This window comes from Lolium perenne, chromosome 3 (genome assembly GCF_019359855.2).
Source record: "Lolium perenne isolate Kyuss_39 chromosome 3, Kyuss_2.0, whole genome shotgun sequence".
In the NCBI taxonomy this organism is placed as follows: Eukaryota; Viridiplantae; Streptophyta; class Magnoliopsida; order Poales; family Poaceae; genus Lolium; species Lolium perenne.
This window is the reverse complement of record NC_067246.2, coordinates 260,487,074-260,511,709: the sequence shown is the minus strand read 5'-3', so window position 1 is coordinate 260,511,709 and position 24,636 is coordinate 260,487,074. Positions and strand designations below refer to the sequence as shown.

Below are 24,636 nucleotides of genomic sequence, written 5' to 3'. Positions count from 1 at the left end.
ACATATTGCTGTCTGGAACCCGAGGCCCCAAAGTGACAGAAATTGGGACAACCGGAGGGGAAGGCTGTGATATGAGGATCACATGTGTTCACGGAGTGTTAATGCTTTGCTCCGGTACTCTATTAAAAGGAGTACCTTAATTACCAGTAGTTTCCCTAGAGGCCCGACTGCCACCGACTGGTAGGACAAAAGATGTTGTGCAAGTTTCTCATTGCGAGCACGTACGAATATATACGGAACACATGCCTACGGTTATTTAGTACTTGGATACTGTTTTATTATTATCTGCAAATGTCATGTCTTGATTATTACATGAGTTATCTTATCCATGCAGCGCCCGTTCATCCATCCCTATGCCTACAGTATTTTAATCCTGCTGTTTACTATAATCACTACTGCTGTCTTTAAAACACTGCTGCTTATATTTCACTACTGTTACTGCTATAAAATTGTTGCTACTGATAAACTATTGCGAGCAAGTCTGTTTCCAGGTCCAGCTGAATTGACAACTCCGTTGTTAAGGCTTACAAATATTTTTTTGGCTCCCCTTGTGTCGAATCAATAAATTGGGTTTTACTTCCCTCGAAGACTGTTGCGATCCCCTATACTTGTGGGTCATCACATGGGCGGGCAAAGGATATTTGGGATGGGTATTCAAAGTCAAATAAAAAACCAATGCAAACCTGAAGGTTAATTTTTTTTCAATATAGAGTACAGACTACAACACAACGATCAGCATATTGTTCAATATAAACCATGATTTAAACAGAAACGTTCAATCACAACACCATCTCAACATAGTACATAAATTGCATGACAAATTTTTCAATACTAAATAGAAAGGTTCTGAAATATTCTAGAACAATGGCATCATCTCATAATACTAGAGAAATTACATAATAATAGACAAATTCAAATCACAACTTTGCGACTCTCCAAGGCTTGGAAATGTGATATGATTGCATCATCCTTAACTTGGAAAAAGAATTCCTTCTCAGGATATGTAACCAAGCAATCATTCAAGTATTGGCCTCCCATCTTGTTCCTCAATTTATTCTTCACATAGTTCATTGAAGAAAAAACTCTCTCAACTGTTGCAGTTGCAACAGGAAGAACAAGAACCAATTTAAGAAGCTTGTAAACGAGATTATAAGTCTTGTTCTTCTTCATCTCAACAAGCTTAATGGAAAGATCTGCAATAATTTTTTACTTCCCTGAACCTTTCATCTCTACGCATGTCAGCTATGAAGTTTGTGAGTTGAAAGGGAAGACGCATTAGTTCCATCTTTGAGAAATCTTTGGGATAAAAATGAGCAAGTTTAACCAACTTCTCCTTATCATAAGCAGAAAATGAGCCAGTAGGATTGAATGAAGCCATACAAACAAGTAACTCCGTGTTTACCTCATCAAATCGATCATTGAACTCTCGAATTTGCCTATCAACGACACCCAAGAACATATCCACATGGAAGCGATGCATATTTTTGACATTTTTGAAGAACCTTGCCGATCTCCCAACTGGCTTATAGAAAGCATCCATGTCAACAACTTTGACTCTATACTTCACACAAAAAGAATTTACCTCTTCAAGAAAATCTTTCCATCCACTGTCATGTTGCAAGTTCTGAAGCTCTTGTTGTGTAAATTCAATGAGACCCATTTGCATTGACAATGTCCTGGTCTCTCCTTTGCAAGGATCTGCTCAAATCATCTGTGATGCCAAATATGGCCAACATCAATTTTGCCATGAAAATAAATTCATAAGACTCAAATGATGTTAACATAGTTTGTGCAGCTATAGCCTCTGTGGCTTGAGCCTTGGCCTAGATCGGTGGAGCCTGACGAATACCAAACGACTGAACCGCTGAACAAATCTGGGGCTTGGCCGCTTGGGCCTTGGCCTAGATGGTTTGGTGGGGTTTGGTTTTGGGGTCCGTTCGGTGGAGATGGCTCACGCTCAACACGTTTGGAAGACACATTCCTGGAGAAGAAACACGAATTGACCAGCCCATGACACGTTCATGCATCCAACGTACATACCTATGATATGTAAATGATTTTTTTTTGCCAAAAAATGGGTATTCAACTGAATACCCATGAATCTGTTTGTGCCCGCCCATGGGTCATCAAGACTATTTTCTGGCGCCGTTGCCGGGGAGCATAGGTTTATTTGCAAGTTCACCTGAATTGATATTGTTTGCTGCAAATCTTCCATCATGGGTAAATCTCGCGATGCTAAAGTCGCCATATTACCATCCACTACAAGAAAAGGTACAACTCTGAGTACCTCTGCTGCTCTTGATTCACCATCTGTGATAAGTCAACTTGTTTCACCACCACAAGCTTCACATGTTGGTACTTCCGCTGAATCTGAAAATTGCTTTGATAATTTTGGTGATGCTTTTACTGTGCTTGATGATAATGGTTCATTAGGTCCTTTTCTAGATGCTACAATTGCTAGGTCTAGACAAATTGAAAATACTGAAATTCCTAATGAAAATACTGTTACACCTGTTAATTCACCTGAGTCTATTGAACACTCTAGTGATGATCCTGATGAAGATTATGTGGAACTTGATGATTATTTTATTGATAAATGTAATGCTACTACTGGTGCAAGTAACATTAAAAAGCTTCTTGCACAACATGCTGTTAGATACAAACTGTCTCCTGATCCTAAATTTGCCACATCTCCTATAAACATTAAGGATAAGGATTATGATTTTTCTCTTGATTTATCTCATATATCTATTGTTGAGAAAACACCTTTTTGAAGTACTGAAAAAGAAAGTGCTGTAGAGCACATGAATGAGCTTTCTACTTTGAGTATCTTGTTTTCTGATGATATCAAGAAGCGTACTTATTTTGTTGCTAAATTTTTTCCTTTCTCATTAAAGGATGATGCTAAAACTTGGTATAATAGTTTGCCTCCTGATTCTATTGATAGTCCAAGTGGTTTGCTTGATGTTTTCTTTCGAAAATATTTTCCTGCTAGTGCTCAACATATTGCTTTGCAGAAAATTTATATTTTTGACCAGGAAGATGGAGAGAAATTGCCTGAAGCTTGGGCAAGGTTTTGCTCTCTTCTTAGATCTCGGCCTGGACATGATTTGGAAAAGCATGACTTACTTGATATATTTTATAGTGGACTAATCATTGAGTGTAGGGCATACCTGGATAGTTGTGCTAGTTGTGTTTTCAGGAAAAGAACTCCAGACGAAGCTGAAGAATTAATGGCTAGAATAAGCCAAAATCATGATGATTGGACTACACCTGAACCAACCCCAACACTAATATTGAAGAAGAGGGGTATGATTGCATTAAATGATGAAGATATGAGAGAAGCCAAGAAATCTCTTAAAGAGAAAGGTACTAAATCTGAAGATGTGAAGAATTTACCTCCCATAGAAGATTTATGTAAGATAACTCCCCCTTCATCCAAAATTGAGGTACATTCTCTTCAACGCTTTGATAAATGAGACATTCCTTACTCAAAACCTCCTGATCAATGTTTAGATGAATTTGATAATTATGTTGTTAAGCAAGATAACTTTAATATAAGAGTAGAGAATCATTTAATGGAAAATTCTCAAGCTATTAGTAAATTGCATGATATTGTGGAGAGAACCTCCAATGATGTTAAGATGCTTGTTAAACATTTTCATATGGTTCAAACTCAAATTGATCAACTCACTAAAGTGCAAAATGACTTGTTAAAAAATACTTCTAAAGAGAAACATGCTTATGAAGTAACAACTAGAGGAGGTATTTCTACTCAGGATCCTCTATATCCTGAGGGGCATCCCAAAAGAGTTGAACAAGATTCTCAACAACTGAAGAAACGAGTGCTCCTTCTAAGAAAAAGAAGAAGAAACATAAAACTGTTGTAGAATCTTCTGAACCTGTTAATGATCCTAATAGTATTTCTATTTCTGATGCTGAAACTGAAAGTGGTAATGTACATGATAAAAATAATGATAAGAATGATGTTTCTGATAAAGAAGAGGTTGAAGATGAACCTGAAAAGCATGCTAAAAATAAAAAAAGTATACTAAAGAAGATTTCATTGCTAAGAAACATGGTAATGAAAGAGAACCTTGGGTTCAAAAGCAAATGCCTTGAAACTAAAATCAAAGGAGGAAGAACACTATAATAAATTTTGCGATTGGATGAAACCTTTGTTCTTGCAAATCCCTTTGACTGATCCTATTTTCCAAGGAAGGTTCCAGAGCACCGAAGAGGGACCAGAGGGGAGCCAAGGGGGCCCCACCCCACCTGGCAGCGCGGCCAAGAGGGGGGGGCGTCGGTGTGGGTCCCCCAGGACCCCTCCGAGGCTGCCCTTCCGCCTACTTAAAGCCTCCATCGCGAAAACCCTAAAAAGATAAGCCACGAGACGGAAAACCTTCCAGAGCTGCCGCCATTGCGAAACTCCAATTCGGGGGACAGAAGTCTCTGTTCCGGCACGCCGCCGGGACGGGGAATTGCCCCCGGACTCATCTCCATCGACACCACCGCCATCTTCATCGCCGTTGCTATCTCCCGTGATGAGGAGGGAGTAGTTCTCCCCCGAGGCCGAGGGCTCTACCGGTAGCTATGTGGTTAATCTCTCTCTCCCATGTACTTCAATACAATGATCTCATGAGCTGCCTTACATGATTGAGATCCATATGATGAGCTTTGTAATCTAGATGTCATATGCTATTCAAGTGCTTAATTATGTGAACTTTGGGGTTACTGTGACCTCAGTGTAATGATGATAGTGTGTGCGCCGTGTGTAACTCCCTTATGAATTGTGGTGTGCTAGTACCTCCTATGAATGCTCACGGTGACGGTGTGGGGTGTTTTATAGTACTTGGGAATACACCTTTGAGGTGTGCTTTTGCACACTTGCCCAATGAATTTGAGTTCTCTATCCAATAAGAGAGTAGTATGATGAAGTGCTTATATTTATATTCAATTATGATTGCAATGTTGAGAGTGTCCACTAGTGAAAGTATGATCCCTAGGCCTTGTTTCTAAGCATTGAATCACCGTTTATTTACTGTTCTGTTACATGTTTGCTTGCTGCCATCTTTATTTCAGATTACTATTACTACTCATAATCATCCATATTACTTGTATTTCACTATCTCTTCGCCGAACTAGTGCAACTATACATCAGACAAGTGTATTAGGTGTGTTGGGGACACAAGAGACTTCTTGTATCGTGATTGCAGGGTTGCTTGAGAGGGATATCTTTGACCTCTACCTCTCTGAGTTCGATAAACCTTGGGTGATTCACTTAAGGGAAACTTGCTGCTGTTCTACAAACCTCTGCTCTTGGAGGCCCAACACTGACTACAGGAATAGAAGCGTGCGTAGACATCAAGCTATTTTCTGGCGCCGTTGCCGGGGAGGTAAGGTAAAAGGTATTCACATCCTCTGACTACTAAGCTATTTCCTAGCACTGTTGCCGGTGTGTGAGTGCTCGAAGCTATTTCCTTTAGATCCTGCAATTGCATCTTTTTGTTTCTTGTTTTTATTTCACTAGTTAGGCTTAATGGAAAACAACAAAAAAATTAGAGATCTTTATGAAATTTATCTTGAGTTAGGACATGAGGTGTTTGAAGAGAAAATTAAAAAATCTATGGAACTTTGTATGCATGCTAATGGCAATGTTATTAGTATGAACGCTTTGAACACTATTGTTGCTAATGCTATGGAAAATTCTAAGCTTGGAGAAGCTGGTTTTGATGAGCATGATATTTTTAGTCCCCCAAGCATGGAGGAGAAAATTTACTTTGATGATACTTTGCCTCCCATTTATGATGATTATAATGATAGTGGTATTTTGGTGCCACCTACTATGGAGGATAAATTTTATTATGATTATAATATGCCTCCTACATTTGATGATTATGGTGAGGAGAATAATAATGATAGCTACTTTGTTGAATTTGCTCCCACTACAATTAATAAGAATGACTATGCTTATGTTGGGAGTAGTAATTATTTTATGCATGAGACTCATGATAAGAATGCTTTATGTGATAGTTATATTGTTGAGTTTGCTCATGATGCTACTGGAAATTATTATGAGAGAGAAAAATATGGTTGTAGAAATTTTCATGTTACTAAAACACCTCTCTATACGCTGAAATTTTTGAAGTTACACTTGTTTTGTCTTCCTATGCTATTCACTTTGTTCTTCATTGACTTGTTTATTTACAAGATTCCTTTTCATAGGAAGTGGGTTAGACTTAAAAGTGTTTCTTATTTGCTTTTGATGCTCTCTTTTGCTTCAACTCTTATTTCTTGCGAGAGCATCATTAAAATTACTGAGCCCATCTTAATGGCTATAAAGAAAGCACTTCTTGGGAGATAACCCATGTTTTTATTTTGCTACTGTTTTGTTGAGTCTTGGAAGTTGTTACTACTGTAGCAACCTCTCCTTATCTTTATTTTATTGCATTATTGTGCCAAGTAAAGTCTTTGATAGTAAGGTTGATACTAGATTTGGATTACTGCGCAGAAACAAATTTCTTGCTGTCACGAATTTGAGTAGGACTCTCTGTAGGTAACTCAGAAAAATCTGCCAATTTACGTGCGTGATCCTCAGATATGTATTCAATTTTAGCTTTTTCATCTGAGCAAGTTAAGTGCCTCTAAAAAATTCGTCTTTACGGACTGTTCTGTTTTGACAGATTCTGCCTTTTATTTCGCATTGCCTCTTTTGCTATGTTTGATGGATTTCTTTGTTCCATTAACTTTCAGTAGCTTTTTGCAATGTCCAGAAGTGTTAAGAATGATTATGTCACCTCTGAACATGTGAATTTTTGATTATGCACTAACCCTCTAATGAGTTTGTTTTGAGTTTGGTGTGGAGGAAGTTTTCAAGGGTCAAAAGAGGAGGATGATATATGATCAAGAAGAGTGAAAAGTCTAAGCTTGGGGATGCCCCCGTGGTTCATCCCTGCATATTTCAAGAAGACTCGAGCATCTAAGCTTGGGGATGCCCAAGGCATCCCCTTCTTCATCGACAATTTATCAGGTCACCTCTATTGAAACTATATTTTTATTCGGTCACATCTTATGTGCTTTACTTGGAGCGTCTGTGTGTTTTATTTTCATTTTGTTATTTTCATTCTATGAATAAATTCATGCTTATGTGGGAGAGAGACACACTCTGCTCGTTCATATGAACACTGGTGTTCTTAGCTTTACTTTTAATGTTCATGGCGAAGGTTGAAACTGCTTTGTTCATTGTTATTTGGTTGGAAACAGAAAATGATTCATGTGGTAATTGGTATAATTTCTTGAATAATTTGATACTTGCAATTGTTGTGCTCAAATAGATCATGTTTAAGCTCTTGCATCATGTACTTTGCACCTATTAATGAAGAAATACCGTAGAGCTTGTTGAAATTTGGTTTGCATGATTGGTCTCTCTAAAGTCTAGATATTTTCTGGTGAGGAGTTTGAACAACAAGGAAGACAGTGTAGAGTCTTATAATGCTTGCAATATGTTCTTATGTAAGTTTTGCTGTACCGGTTCATATTTGTGTTTGCTTCAAACAACCTTGCTAGCCTAAGCCTTGTACTGAGAGGGAATTCTTCTCGTGTATCCAAAACCTTGAGCCAAAACCTATGCCATTTGTGTCCACCATACCTACCTACTACATGGTATTTTTCTGCCATTCCATGTAAATACTTCATGTGCTACCTTTAAACAATTCAAAAGTTATTATCTCTTATTTGTGTCAATGTTTTATAGCTCATGAGGAAGTATGTGGTGTTTTATCTTTCAATCTTGTTGGGCAGACTTTCACCAATGGACTAGTGGCTTCATCCGCTTATCCAATAATTTTGCAAAAAGAGTCGGCGGGGTTCCCAGCCCCAATTAATTAACTTTCATTAATAATTCTCTTCACATGTTTTGCTTTGATTCATCAGTAAGCAACTTAATTTTGCAAATAGACACTCCTCCATGGTATGTGAAATGTTGGAAGGCACCCGAGGATTCGGTTAGCCATGGCTTGAGAAAGCAAATGTTGGGAGGAGTGTCATCTCTAAATAAAACTAAAATAAATAGACACTCCTTCATGGTATGTGAAATGTTGGAAGGCACACTACAAGAAAAGTTCTGATAGACAACGTCTCAAAATCGTCCGCTAAGGGGTATTTTTTGTCGCCTATGGGCCTAACCCGACGATATGGGTTCTGTTGTGGAAACTGCGTCAGGCAAAGTCCTACGACGATTTTTTCGGTCCGTCGCGCTTGGGCGCCCTTCCGCCACGGAAAATCGGACCGTTGCCCAAGTGTTTCAGGAGCCCGTTGATCGCCGACGTCATGCAAGCGACACGTGGCGTACGCCGTTAGCGCGATTAACGGCGTTAACCGGCTGAAACCCCGTGGTAGATGGTAGGCCCACACGAGGCCTGCCACGTCTTAAGCGGGCCGGCCCAACAAGTTTGCGGGCCGGGCCAGCTGACATAGTTTGACCGGTCAACTATATAGCTGGGCTGGTCCATTAGTTACGTGGGCCGGGCCTAACCTCTAAGGTTGACTGGTCAAAACTTTAATGGGCCGGCCCACTAAGCATGTGGGCCGGGCCGAATGCACTCGTTTGACCGGTCAACAGGCAAAAGGGCCGGCCCACAAGACATGTGGGTCCCACTTTCCTGTTATCGGGCTGGCCCATTTACAAAGTGGGGTCCACATTAAAGCAACTGGGCCGGCCCAAGAAGTTATTGGGCCGGCCCAATTAGCATGTGGGTCCCACTTTCCTGTTAAAGGGCCGGCCCATTTAGTATGTGGGGTCCACCATATAGCAAGTGGGCCGGCCCAACAAGATAGTGGGCCGGGCCAAAAACACAGGTGGGTCCCACTTTCCTGTTACAGGGCTGGCCCATTTATCATGTGGGGTCCACCATAGAGCGAGTGGGCCGGCCCAACAAGATAGTGGGCCGGGCCAAAAAACTCTGGTGGGTCCCACTTCCCTGCTAAAGGGCCGGCCCATTTAGTATGTGGGGTCCACCATATACCAAGTGGGCCGGCCCAACAAGATAGTGGGCCGGGCCAAAATGCTGGTGGGTCCCACTTTCCGGTTAAAGGGCCGGCCCATTTAGTATGTGGGGTCCACCGTATAGCAAGTGGGCCGGCCCAACACGCTAGTGGGCCGGGCCAAAAACACAGGTGGGTCCCACTTTCCTGTAAAAGGGCCGGCCCATTTAGTATGTGGGGTCCACCATAGAGCAAGTGGGCCGGCCCAACACGCTAGTGGGCCGGGCCAAAAACACAGGTGGGTCCCACCTTCATCTTAAAGGGCCGGCCCGTTTAGTACGTGGGGACCACCACAAAAGCAATTGGGCTGGCCCAACTAGTTGGTGGGCCGGCCCAGTAGTGGGTGGGGTCCACCTTAAAGCAAGTGGGCCGGCCCAATAAAAGTGTGGGGTCCACAGTTAATCAAGTGGGCTGGCCCTCTAAGTAAGTGGGCCACCCGTTTAGTTCTTGTTTATATGCCGGCGTAAAAGGCGCTTTAGGATTTTTGCGGGCCGGCACGTATGTGATTTCGCTTAATTGGGCCGTTTAAGGGATGGGAATTCGTGATTTAGATATCGAGAATATTTACGCAGCATTGATTTACGTCGGATAGCCTCACTTACGACAAGCACCAAAGAAAAATGCGCGAAAGAACTATAAAAACTAACTAAATATTACATCACCGCAAGGCTTTGAAAAATATTACGAGAACCCGAGAGAAATTGAATGGTAATTAAACCTAGCAATACAATGAAGCGATCCGGCAATCTTTTAAGTTGTCCATGCAGCACCTATATCTGAAACAAAGACATTACAAGTTAAGACAGCAACAATGGAAACGCAAAGACACTGCAATATTGTTTGCCAAAGAATTTGGAACTCATCATTTCGTCGTTATAACAAGATCATTGTAATGCGCACAATAAGCAAACAAAGAGTGCATGCCGCATACCAACAGCCAATATAACAGAGCATGTTAGAATGAAATAGCAGACTTACTACTGTCGAGTCCCATGCAAACCAACATGTTCAGGGAGTACAAAATTGGCATGAACAACATAGTAGCAAGCTATAAATTTTGTAACAACGATCGAGCAAGATGAAGTTATGATGGCTACATCTACGGAGCAGGGAATGTAAACCAAAAATAGAAGTTACGATGGCAAAAGCTAAAGAGGAGGGAATGTGAACCAACATTTGCCAAGTGAAATTACTTCATTTTTGCCGTGAACTAAATAATACTACTGAACTTATAGTGAAGGGGATGAAAATCAAGATGTTTCGGGATATAAACTTGTTATTAGCAACACATAGAGGATAGTTAATGCTGGAGCTTAGGATGGACCAGATACAGAATATAGTGGGATCACCTGTGAACTTGTATAAGAGGGAATGCAAACCAATATGTTCAGCTTTCCATATGTGAGCGTCATGCCAAGTCAGAGAAACAAGTCAATAATGCAGCTTTTGAAGAACAAGATGGCACGCAAAATTATTATCTAGTAGTATGACAAGTTTATTTGTACTACAGGCTAGATAGCAGAGTGATAGCATGCCAAACTAAGTCCTTACTTTGTTAGCTTACAATGAACTAGATACAAAACAATGGCATCACCTGTAGTACAGGGAATGCAAGCCAACATGTTCATGGAGTAAAAAAATGGCACAAACAACATAGTAGCAGGCCATAATTTTTGTAACAACAACTGAGCAAGATAAAGTTATAATGGCTAGATCTACAGAGCAGGGAATGTAAACCAAATATAGAAGTTACGATGCCAAAAGCTATAGAGCAGGGAATGCAAACCAACATGTGCAATTACTTAAAATTGGCCATGAACTAAATAATAGCAGGATGTTACTATAATACCTATAATTTTTGGAACAACGACTGAGCAAGATAGAAGTTATGATGGCTACATCTACAGAGCAGGGAATGCAAACCAAAATGTTCAATCGCTTAAAGTTAGCAATGAAGTAGAAAATAGCAACGTGTTACGGTCATAGCTAGGAATGAACTAAAAGAGCTTCAGACAAACAAGCATCCGAACCCGAACATGGCGCTAAAACAAGGGACTTACATTAGGAGAAGCACTCTGTGGGAGTCACGGCAGATCTTCACAGGGTTGATAGATCCGGTGATGAAGTACGCTACATGTGCTACTTGGGGTTGGAGAGACGGCCATTACACTTCATGATTACTCATCTCATCTGCAAAAACGTAACGGCGCGTCGTTAGCACAAACAGGTTCCCCCAAGATTAAACAAGAACTTGCAGGCAAGCAATAGAAAAGCGACAGTAGAAGAGTTTAGATCATGCAAGGCGCCGGTAAAGCAGATCCGGTTCATGCACAGCGGTGTCGGTGAGCTAGATCCGATGCGGTGGACGACGGATCCGGCGAAGCGGCTCCGGTGGGGTGGACGATACCGCAGCTGAAGCGACTGCGGTAGACTGCTGGATGAGTATATGGTTTCGAGGTTCGGCGGGGATGATCCAGTCCGGTTGATGACGGCATCGATGAAGCGGCTCCGGCAGACAGCCGGATGACGAGGATCGCGAGGCCTCGGGTAGGCCAGGGAAGTCCGGCGGGGATGTTCCGGTGCGGTGGTCGTGGAGGTGGGAGAGAGAGGGACTTGGGAAGTTCCGGTGGGTGGTCTCAGAGGAGAGAGTGAGGGAAATGAATTTTTTTCGGGGAGTTTCGGAGCTAGGGAGGTGGTGATCGAAAAAAATGACGGGTAGACCCCCCACCAACCGACTTATGCATGGACATTGTTGTCATCTTTACGAGGGTAGAATGGGAAGTTAGAGGCGTGTGAAATATTTGTATTTTTCGGGTGGGAAGTTTTGCCGCTGGAATGAGATTTCGAATTTGGCTACAGTCCAAGTAATACAAAAATATGAGACCGTACTAGTACGGCCAAGTGTCACATCAAGTCATCATCACGTTCAAAATCGGTTACCACGATCATAATCATGATATATCTTGAAAATCAATTTTGAAAAGCCCTTCTGAAATATTTCGGGATTGGTACTAGGAGATTTTGCAGCTTGACTAAGAATTGATTTTGAATAAGGCTATGGTCTAAGTAATTTTTTCTCTTCGAAAAGGGGATATGACCCCAGCCTCTGCATCGTGGTGATGCACACGGCCTTCATTAATAATCCAGTGGCAACAAAAGTATTTTTTTTTTTTGCAAGGAGCAACAAAAGTATGTTGTACAGATGGTCCAAGTAATATACTCGTGATTGTAATATAAGGCCAGGGGTAGACCGGAACCATATCCTCTAACGTAGAGATGACAAGTCAGGTAAGCACAGTGCTTAAGTAGTGCAAAACGTAGAAGAAAAATCAGGAAAATGTAACAAATACTGTACGTATTTACTGTAGCACACTGTATATTTTTACTGTATAAAAAATCGTATAAATATTAAAAAAAGATAGTCATAATTTTGATTGTTACTAATTATCGTAAATGCATATGGCTTACATATATTATGGAAGTTAATTTAGATCAAATTAGACTTAATCATGTAGATGTGGAGAAGGAAAATTAGAGAGCTGTAGCTTACCCGACTTGTGCATTTGCACGTTAGAGGATCTACTTCCGGGGTAGACCATGCTACTTAGACTACTCATAGTGGGAGTAACTAAGGAGTATTAACATAGAGCTGGTTGTGGTAACTAGCTATGTTACCATAACACTTTTCAAGATAGAATGAGTCTACAAACTAACTAAAACAATCATGCATGATAGTACTACATCTAAGTTACTATGCATTATGAAGGTAGTAACATAGAGTAGTGTCATATGCATGCGGAAATTCAATTTGGCTCCCGGGTGCATATGCTCCCTCTACCAAAAAAATCATATTTTAAAATGTCGAAAATATTAGCAAAAAAATTTACATGTACATATTCATAATATATGTTCGTTCGTCGAGTTTCACGAAAAACCAATATTTTTTGTGGTCTATGTCAAAAAGAGAAAACTTATCTTGTGAAAAGCATTATTTTTAGTACTGTATTTTATCTTTTTACACACGTCACATGACAAGTCGCAACTTTGTAAGGGCGTAGCACGAGAAGATGTACATGCGAATTTTTTGTTTCATTTTTTTTGAAATTCAAAATATGTGTAAGATGCATTTCAAAATGGAGGGAGCATATGCTCCTATGTTTCAAAACACCACTCCCGCATGCGCATGACACTACTATACGGTCACATCAAGTCATAATCACAACCAAAATCAGTTCCCATGTACTATCTCCTAAAAAAACTTAAATTTAAAAACGCGGAGCGAATATTTTGGATTTTATTGGCGGGAGATTGTAGCGCTTGACAGATATTTTCAAATTTCTTTGGCGCTAAAAAAATACAGTACTAGAAAAATTGGTAGCTTACTGTAGTACTGCCTCCTTTCAGGGATACAAGGACAAGGACCCATCAACTAAAATAATGTTTGAAAATGGTCACCAATGGGCCAACTAATAGTTATACTTTTCCCATGCAGCGCAATATAAAAAATACTACAAATCAGATTAAACCTTGATTAAATATTGGTGCATCCAATCCATTCAGTTTTCATTTAATCCACATCACCAAGGAAACAACCACCGGGTACATAACAAGTGCGGATAGAAGCACCAACAAAATAGTTCAGCATCACAAACCCTTTCACACAACCAGGGACACCTTTGGTATCGGTGTTCATCGTGGTATTCAGCATCTCCCACGGTTTCTCGGGATGTTGCCCAGTGGGCTTGACTTGCTTCTAATCCTGCAGTTATACGGTGGATGACTACTCTTTGTGCAGCCACTATTGCTCGTTCCTCTTTGAGTAGTTCCTCGAGAACATAAAAAGACAATGACTTGGACCTCAACCTGCGCTTGGGCTTTGACTTGGACTTGGACCTCGACAAATTAGTTGTGAACCCAGCATTACGCAGGAATGTGTTGTTGGCTATACCATGACATTGTAGTACCTTGGAAAATGAATTCAGACATTCTTCCTGGGTTTTTTCTATACCATCTTTCTTTGGTTTTGCCAGCTCCACTTTCATGTCGGTCGAGGAGTTTTCAGTTGTTACACATGTGTAAGAGAAGAGATTATAATGTGAAGACATGTGTATGAACTACCTCTAATAATCCTACAAACTGGCATGGCTGATTACCGCATATACATTTTAGTAAGAGCATGTTACATCATATTGACATGTCTTCTATTGCTAACACGTAATAGCAGGACTATAAAAATATGCATGGATCCATGTGTAGAATTCGTAATGTGCATGATATTGCTGAGAAGTATATAAGTGAATTGTACTAGCCCTTTCCACCAGTTCGGACATTTGGTTGTGTTGGCTAGTGCATGAAGCTTGACAAATATGACAAGATATTTCTGCATACAATTGAAAACCATAAGCGACATTAGTAGAGAATACTTACAATAACACTCTGTGCAAAATGTCCGATCAAACCATTTCTGCTCGTCGGCACACCTTGAATTGCTCAAGTAGACTCATCTCTCTGTACGTACTCTCACAGTATGCTTGCCTTGCCTTCTGATATTTTGGCAAGAGAAAATATAAATTAGTTTCACAACCACGTCACATGCCGACATGCGACAATTGAAAGTTTTCAAAAAAAAAAACAGAGACATCAATTTACGATGTATATTGTGCATCTATAAATTCTAAATGATTTACTAATTTAAATATAGTTGTACAGATAACATTCCTTACCATACGATAGAGGTGTCCAATCAAGCTACGAGATCCCTGTACGCTGTTGTAAACGTACATTATTACGAGCACGCATGTTACTTCGAGCGATGAACTACAAATGAAGACTTGTGAGACACATGCTTAAAAAGGAATCGATAATGTGATCTTGTCTCACTTGTCTTCACAGTAACATACCAAATTCTTTTGAGCAGACCAATACTCAACAAGATCACACCATTGATCATCAGTCATCTGTAGTATAGGAGAGGTTGTTGGAATATCGCTAGGAGTCCTCCCAGCAAAGTATCTCATCTTTAGCCTATGGCGCTCCTGGCGCAACGCTGAAGAGAATATGCTCCTGATAACAGTGATTACATTCTTCATGTCATCATCAAACTCAAGACATGTCTGTTTACAACAATGGGAACCGTTCATGTGTTAGATAGCTAGCCAACGAAAAGCTAGAGGGAATGTGAACGAGCAACATGGTATTGTTTACGAAAATGACTTACATGTAACATGTGCGGTAAACCTTCAAAATGGGAAGGGGTGTTTACGTGTTGTTTCCATGATGGAAAGATAGTAATTTGAGTCCCGACAAAAACGCACGTGATCGATGCTATATTAGATGATTCTTGTGGATCCGGTGGCCTTCGATACCTGCTATAAGCGATGTGATGGGAAATCTTGTTCCCATTCGGGCAATCTTATTTTTAAGTGATTTCAAAGTCGTTGGCCCCCTTCGTTTTCTTGGTCGCGGTGGAACTGCAAATTTAAGCATTACATCAAGCTATCAAGGTATTTATGTAACGGAGCATGTAAGCGAACACGTACCTAATTCGGCCCCACCATCATCTTTAAGGAAGAAGTTGTCTCTGGCGGGACTAAATGTCGTGAGCGATCGTGATTAGTTAGGTGTTGAGAACCTGCTGTTGAAACTGGGTCTGCTGTGAATTGTTCTTGGGTAACTGGATTGGCAACAGGTGGCTGGGGAACATGTGGTTTGGTATTTGCTCCGTCTACAGCTTTTAGACCAACCGATGTGGGGTTAGGTCGAAGCTTTTTATGTTGGTGTTTCGCATTACAATATTTTTGCCTGGTCATCATTTTCAACTAGATTAGAGTGACTCTGAGTCTGAGACCTTGTTTTTACTCTGTTCACTGCATTTGTTTGTGATCTGACATGACCAGCTTGAACCCTTTTTATTTTTAGGTGAGCTGTCGGATATTGATCTTCTGTTGAACTATGTTCTTCACCTTGTTGGTATTTGAAACGTCCTTACGTGAAGTCCCGATGCCTCGAGAGATAAACGGTACTTCAATCAACAAAATCATATACATGCTTGATATGATTATGGAACATAAGAACAGCAAGCCAAGACATGATGAAACATATGTTATTATTATGTGTTAAGCGAGCGAGATGATAATGCTATAACTTGGGCTGGGTTGGACAGATACATCACAGTTATTGAAGATGCAACAATAATGCCAATGAAAAGAGCGAGCAATCACCTTGGGGGGTGGAGTAGGGTGCTTGACAAGGGCATCCTCTTTACTCAGGTCTCCCTCAGACTCTTGTTCAGTAGGATCAAGTTCTGAATAAGAAAATTGATTGTTATCGATGGAGACAGGAGAGGTGTTTGATTGTTCACTGGTGATGCCTATATTTTCTCTCCGGCCCTCTTTGTACTCTACTACAATATCTTTAGCATGCATTAGAAAAAAATGCTAACGAGATTTATCATGGAACTTTGAGTAGAGCAGTAGAAGGGCAAATTAGTAGTAGCAAGTAGATGATAGCTCAAAAAGGAATAAAGCGTAGATCAAAAATAAATGATTTCCCTGTGCATGCCAATTGATGATTACAAGATTTATAAACATGCAGTTTAATAATGTCGACTAATCACTCTGCAGGCTTGACTTCTACTACAGTCATACCATAGGCATGTCACCGATGAACGATCTTGCCGTAACATGCACTTTCGGCCGTTGGATCGAAAATGAGTAGACAAGATCAAGCAACTTGTAGTGATGTCTTGTAGATGACCCTGTAGCAGATGTACTGTATCGATGCACTGTAGATTTGTCCCTGTAGCGATGCACTGTGGATTGTCCCTGTAGCGTCTACTGTTCATGTTGATCTGGCCCTCCATTTTCAGTCCAACGATCAGAACATGGTCGCATGTCACAACACTGTTCTCAGGTGACATGCCTATTGCATGTCACACGATCTCTGTCCGGTGTTTTAGTGGGGATTAGTGGGGATAATACTCTAGAGTATTGGGTGACATCGTAATTCACCCAATACCCACAAAACCCCATCCCCAATCCACTAGGTAGGGGTAGAGTATTGGGGATTGAAAAAATACACTAAATTTTGCGGAAAAGTAGGGACAAGTGGGGATTAAACTCGCTCATACTCTAGCACCAAACATGCATTGGGGATAAGTGGGGATTTAAAGTTTGGAGCGGATTATCCCTGCTAATCCCAGTAAAACTCTAGTACCAAACAAGCCCTAAAACAGATCGCACGAAACTGATGTTCGGAAATGAAATGCATAACGGAAGCGGCTAAACACCAACCTTCGCATGGGGAGTGGACGGCTTTACGCTTTGGTTTCGCGCGGTGGACCGGTTGGGCGCGGGGTCTACCCATTTCACCGTGCGGTAGACCAGGGAGTCGGGAAGCGGTCCGACGCAGCGGCGGAGGTGGACGGCGTCCCTGAGCAGGATCCGGCGCGGTGGGCGTCGGGCTACGGTGGAGCACAAATGGTGCGGTGTGCGCCTTCGTCGGGAAGCGGCTCCGGCTTGCTTGACAACGTCTTCTCGGACACTACGGCGGGTGGGCGGGGGGCTGGGGTGGCGAGGTGGGACGGTGGTGGGCTGCCGTCGTCGGGCGAGATGCTCCGATTCGGTGGGTGACGCGTGAGAGATGTGGGATTCGGCGCCTGTGCCGGTGGTATGTTTTAATGGCTGGGGTGAGATTGGCCTTGGCCCGAATAAGAGAAGAACCGCTGGGGACGTTTTTGATGAAAGGATAAGATGGGAAATTCGAACATTTGAAAATTGGAGGCGGCAACCCGAGCTATTTTCGCCGGTGTTTTGGCGCTTCGTTGAAATGGTTTGGTGGATGCGCGAAAAAAAAAATGGACGCGGTCCGACCCCATCAAGGTCTCATTTGTAAGCATGGGCGGTACGGCAGCCATCCTACCTTGATTTTTTAGTGAATATCCATTCATATATATGTGTTTTTTTCTGAACATTTGAGTACTTAAAACGGACTTCATATGACAAAGTTGCGCCTATTTTAGTGAAAACTGCGTGGAGCCTATTTCGAAAACAAAACATGGACTAGGTACCAAAAAACATATATAGACTCGTTCTCCGCATTAAAAAGATTGATGTATCATGGATCTTAGTATATGTAAAATAACCTTGAGCTATTCATTATCATACGCGTAGAATTGAAGACTTCAGATATTTCTTTATATTTGAAAGAAACGCCATGTTTCATCCGACAACATTTATCATCTCATTGAGTTGGCGCTGATTTTATATGTGGTGACGAAAACAACTGAGGCTCCTTTGATTTATAGGATTTAGATCCTACGGGAATTATTCTACACTATTGGTTATATTCATAGGGAACATATCCCATATGAATCTTGTACTACAAATCCTATATGAACAAAACATTAGGTCATCCCTCAGGGAAAAATCCCTTTGGTACAATCAAAGAAACTCATATTCCCATAGGATTCAAATAGACAAGATGTACATACGTTTTTCCTATCCTATGACTTAAAGGACTCCTGAAATGGCTCGACAACAAAGATCATAAATTCCGAGTTGTGCATCGAGCAAAAGATATTGAAAAAAATTCTTGATCGATCGAATTACAAAATGATTTTCAAAAGAACTAAAGTTTTGCCATTGATCACATAATTGGTATGTATATAGGTTCTACTTATAATAAAATATGTTTTGGTTTATTGGGATTGCGTTAGAATTACATGCATCACAATGTCTCGGGACTATTTCGGTATTTACCTCTTCTTTTAGAGTTAAGCCCTATCTAAGATTATTTCCGACATTCGCCAATGTTTGCAAGGAATGGCATGCGATCGATTCCCACCTGTTTTGGAAAAAATGAAGAAAAAAAGTGAACTTGTCGCTATAAAATGATAAGCTTGAATTTTGATATGTTTTAAAAAAAACTAGCTTCAAAATATGGCCTACCATTTTATATAAAAAATCATGGGTCTTAACGAAAATGCCCAAGGTAAAATGTGCATTACCGTTTTGGGGAAAGGTGCAATAAGATTTCATTTTATTGTGGGAAACAAATTGTTGTTGTTTTTTTGCCTTTTCTGAATAGCTAAAAAGGTGTCATCTTTTTCCATACATTCCATAATGTCATAGAACATAAGCATCCGGTGTCCAGGATATAGCAACAATTCAGTATAAGACAATACTAACATAGTTTCCATAAAGTATCTTGCTAACACATAAGAAAACAAAAGATCTAGATGATGACCCAAGCAACATCCTTGTATATAATAACAATCTATTGACCATATGGCGGCTTTTGCATCACCCTATCAAAATCATCTGCCTTCAAGCACGAGAGCAGAATGTTGACACGTGCTTCAACATGTTCCAAGATCCTCTTGATGATCTCATGGATATCTGCATCAGCCGAATAGGAATCAAAGTTGTCGACCACTAGCTTCTGATGAAAAAGAAACATCAGTGTTGAAGGCGTCGATCTTAGGAGTCCCCACATTTCATTACTTGCAAGACCAAGATGATCAAATTCCCTTTACTTCATAAGAATGTCTGGATCGCTGACACGATCGAAATCTTTGCTAGTACCCTCCTTTGGCCGAATTCAAATTTGCATCAGATCTTGGTGCCCATGCCTTTGGTACATGCGGGTAATTTTTTGCCAATATGTCGTGCATTGCACATAGCGTCCTACTGTACAGGGGTACTTCTACATATCTTCTTCCAAATATAATTTAATTTATTTCGGGTTGGATTCAATTTGTTTCAAAATTGTCTGATATACCATTTGTATTGGTAGGAGATGCAGCTTTGAATTTTAATCATTGTTTCTAGGTGCCACACTTGCAGGGTACAGTCAAGGATTTTATCCAATGTTTCATGTCTTGACAAATCCTTTTCGTAATGGAAGTTGAGACCCCCAAATTTCTGCATCAAAATGATGCACATGGAATTTTTAGTATGGTATTCAACAAAATATGATAAGATGCAAAAATCAAACCTTGGACAAATATGACACATGCTCACTTGGGTAGAAAGCCAATCAAACTGATACAAATTACATTGCAGAGTCCTTGCATGTTAAACTATATATTGCCAAACACCACATATATTAAGGGATACATATTAATTTCGATACTACTACTTTTATGATAGAAGATTTGTAACTACTCCCTCCGTTCTTTTTTAATTGACTCGAATTTAGTACAAAATTGTACTAAATCCAAGTCAATTAAAAGAGACTGGAGGGAGTACAAACGTTGTGGGTTGTGGCTGCCCTCCTCAATCTACTCACTTGTCTCATCGGCAACCGTCTCCACCTCTCTACATGCACATATGGGTACAACTTCTTCACACCCGAAGAAGATTACTTGTTTCCTGTCATGCTCCGCCACTTGTAGTAGGTGTGCTCCTTTTTCAGAGATGAATTATCTTTTAGGATGGAGATGTTCTCCTTTTTCAGAGATGAGTTCTCTTTTAGGATGGAGATGTTCTCCTTCGTTAGAGACCCGTTCTGATTTACCATGGAGAGGTTCTCCTTCGATAGAGATGAGTTCTCATTTGATAGAGATGAGTGCTCATTCAAGAGTACGGCATACTCATTCCATAGCTTCATAGCACGGTTTACCAGATGTGCGTTCACATCTCGGAGCTTGGACGCATGGTCAATCAACTCGCGCGACTCATCCAGGAGCGACCGCCGGATTACTTGCAGAGACGCTTCATGTTGTCGTCCTTCATTAGATGGTAGATTCACAGAGCGACCCTGTGTGACACATGATATTATTATACTAATAAAGTGCAAGAGTGTAACTTCAATAGTAAAAATATAGTACTCCGAAAGTTTGCAGGACTTAAACTTCAATACTCATAGTAATATGTACAAGACTAACTTCAATAGTAATTGTAATATGTATAAATTTCAATTGCAATACTGTAGTAATATGAGTACTCCGGAGCTTGGAGTAATAAAGTTTCAAACTAAGAATGAAACATGAACTAGTAATAAAGTTTGCCCTATGCATCAATCGATGGAGAGGCTGGATCTCAAGTTCGAAAGGGGGAAAAAGACTGCAGTGAAGTTTCAAGTTTGCATTGAAGTTCGAAAGTGGTAATGCAGCTAGTATTAGTGCAGTAGAAATCCCTTGTGCCTTGTTTGGTTGACGTGTTTTCACATGGTTCAGTGAGTAATGTCTGGGTCTTTCTTAATAAGAACACATTTTATCTGTTTGGCAGAAGAGTATTGGACAGGATCAGAGTCGCGGGGATCCTCAGGAAACACTTCTGCGCACGTCGGGTGGACGTGGAACCGCAACACCTCTATGCTCTCGCGTTTCTGGTCGTTCCACATACGTGCTCCGATTGCTGCTTCTCCTTCCAGGCATCCACCCCGTTCTAGCATGGATCAGGCTGAGGGATTGATTCCAATGCAAAATTACAAGTCCTGAGGCCTGCTGGCATGGATTACGTGAATAGAAATTGGACGCTTCACTAATAAGGCCCGAGGAACCCCTCAAAAAAAAAAACTAATAATGCCCCAGGACAGGCAATCTCTCAGGTTGTCCTGATCTGCCGCAAATACTCATGCCAAAACATGGTGAATGAAGTATTTTGCATCAAATCCCCTCCGAATAATACTCAGTAGGGGGCTAACTAGTTTTAAACCAATGATTAAACTACATTAACCACTGACCTCGAAGCTCTCCTCCTTGGAGAGGACCGACTCCAAGGCGACGGCGAGGTTGTCTTGCGGCAGCGAGGACCGTCACGTCTGAGCCCACGGAGAGGTCGTTGATCCGCTGCCGCTTGGTGGGCACATCAGACTCAACGGCGAGGCCGCCATGCGCCTGCTGCAGCAGCTGTAGGGGGGCGTGCGAGTTGGCGGCGAGGTCCTGTAGTTGCTGCTGGGGGATTACGACGGTGGGCCGCACACCTAACAGGCCCCCTTGTCCACTCGTGGGATTCATCGCCGGAAGATGGGGGTGCAGGGAGGCGCTAATACAGAGGTACAGGTTGGGGCTATAGGATTTTGAAGATGAATGGGGAGAGGCGGCAGGGGCCTATAAATCGAGAGGAGTGAGGTAGCGAGAAGTGAAGTGAATGGGGAGAGGCGGCAGGGGCCTATAAATCGAGAGGGCTATAGGTTGGGACATGATTTTTTCACAATATTTAAATTTAGATTTAAGCCGCATGTCACCAGGTGCCATGCGAAAGGTGCATGTCACCTGATCTCTATCCGTGAAGGACACAGGTCACTCGCAACACTGTCCATGGTGTCTTGTAGGGACGCGAAAGCATTGTTCACTTTGTTCGTAGTGTTTTTCATTTTTCTGATTTTTTGAATTTTATGCCCATATGAATCTTTTGGTCAAATCCTAGGTTTGACAAAGATTTAAACAAGTTTAAAATATATGAAAAGGTAAGCATGGATCCTTCATAGTCACTCTAAAATGAAGCTTTTGGGATGTTCTTGAAATTTCCATGCTTGACTTCATAAGACAGAGTTTAGGGTTAGGGGTAGATATATACATGATTTGTTTGGTTTGAATATGTCTAGACCTTGTTTATCAACTTTAATTCTTACTATATGACATAAGAAAACTATTTGCTTTGGTTTTTCATTTTTCTGATTTTTTTTTGAATTTTGATGCCCAATTGAATCTTGTCAAATCCTAGGTTTGACCAAGATAATTTAAACAAGTTTAAAACATGGAAATGAAAAGGGAAGCATGTATCCTTCTTAGTCACTCTAAAATGAAGTTTTTGGGAGGTTTTTAAAATTTCCATGTCTGAAACCCAAAACCACTTCTCTTCATGCTTTACTTCATAAGACAGAGTTTAGGGGTTAGGGGTAGATACATGGTTTGTCTAGTTTGAAACTTTGAATATGTCTAGACCTTGTTTATCAACTTGAATATGCTTACTATATGACATAAGAAGACTATGTACTTTGGTTTTTCATTTTTCTGATTTTTTTAATTTTCTGCGCATTTGAATCTTGGTAAAATCCTAAATTTGACCAAGATTTAGACAAGTTTAACACGTGAAAACGAATAAGTAAGCTTTGGATCCTTCTTAGTCACTCTAAAATGAAGCTTTTGGGAGGTTCTTGAAATTTCCATGTTTGAAACCCAAAACCACTTCTCTGCATGATTGACTTCATAAGATCGACAGATTAGTTTAGGGTTAGGGGTAGATATATACATGATTTTTCTGGTTTGAATATGTCTAGACCTTGTTTATCAACTTGAATGCTTATTATATGACATAAGAAAACTATTTGCTTTTGTTTTTCATTTTTCTGATTTTTTTGAATTTTGATGCCCATTTGAATCTTGTCAAATCCTAGGTTTGACCAAGATAATTTAAACAAGTTTAAAACATGAATATGAAAAGGGAAGCATGTATACTTCTTATTAGTCACTCTAAAATGAAGTTTTTGGGAGGTTTTTGAAAATTCCATGTTTGAAGCCCAAAGCCACTTCTCTTCATGCCTGACTTCATAAGATAGAGTTTAGGGGTCAGGGGGTGTAGATACATGTGGTTTGTCTAGTTTGAATATGTCCAGACCTTGTTTAACAAATTTAATGCTAACTATATGACATAAGAAGACTATGTGCTTTGGTTTTTCATTTTTCTGATTTTTTTGAATTTTATGCCCATAAATCTTGGTCAAATCCTAGGTAGAAAAATCGATATACGAATCTATAATTAAATAGGTTAAACTAGGGTTTTGCCCTGTACTACAGATCAAGGTTCAAAAAAATCCAACTACGGGGTTCGAACAACACGATTCTAATCCAAGAATTTTTTCGACCTCATCCAAATGGCCTCAAACTATAGGGTTAGGGGGTATAGATACATGATTTGTCTGGTTTGGATATATCTAGACCCTGTTTATCAACTTGAATGCTTACGATATGACATGAGAAGACTATGTGATTTGGTTTTTCATTTTTCCGATTTTTAGGAATATTGTGCCCACCCATTTGTATCTTCATGAAATCCTAGGTTTGACACAGATAATTTAAACAAGTTTAAAACATGAAAATGAAAAGGGAAGCCTGGGTCCTTCTTAGTCACTCTAAAACGAAGCTTTTGGGAGGTTCTTGAAATTTCCATGTTTGAAACCCAAAACCACTTCTCTTCATGCTTGAATTCATAAGACAGAGTTTAGGGTTTTAGGGGTAGATATATACATGATTTGTCTGGTTTGAATATATATGTCTAGACCTGGTTTATCAACTTGAATGCTTACTATACATATGACATAAGAATGCTATGTGCTTTGGTTTTTCATTCTCTTTTGATTTTTTTTTCTAAATTTTTAGGCCCCCATTTGAATCTTGGTCAAATCTTTGGTTTGCCAAGAATTTAAACAAGTTTAAAACATGAAAATGAAAAGGGAAGTCTGTATCCTTCTTAGTCACTCTAAAATGGAAGCTTTTGGGATGTTCTTGAAATTTCCATGTTTGAAACCGAAAATGACTTCCCTTCATGCTAGACTTCATAAGATCGACAGGGGGTAGATACATGATTTGTCTCGTTTGGATATATCTAGACCTTGTTTATCAACTTGAATGCTTACGATATGACATAA

The 24,636-nt window shown here is 40.4% G+C and overlaps 1 pseudogene; it reads right to left on the bottom strand.

Annotated features, from left to right (window-relative positions):
- Positions 1-912: 912 nt before the first annotated feature.
- LOC139838155 (uncharacterized) lies at positions 913-22,003 on the bottom strand (annotated as a pseudogene).
- Between the last annotated feature and the right edge of the window lie 2,633 nt (positions 22,004-24,636).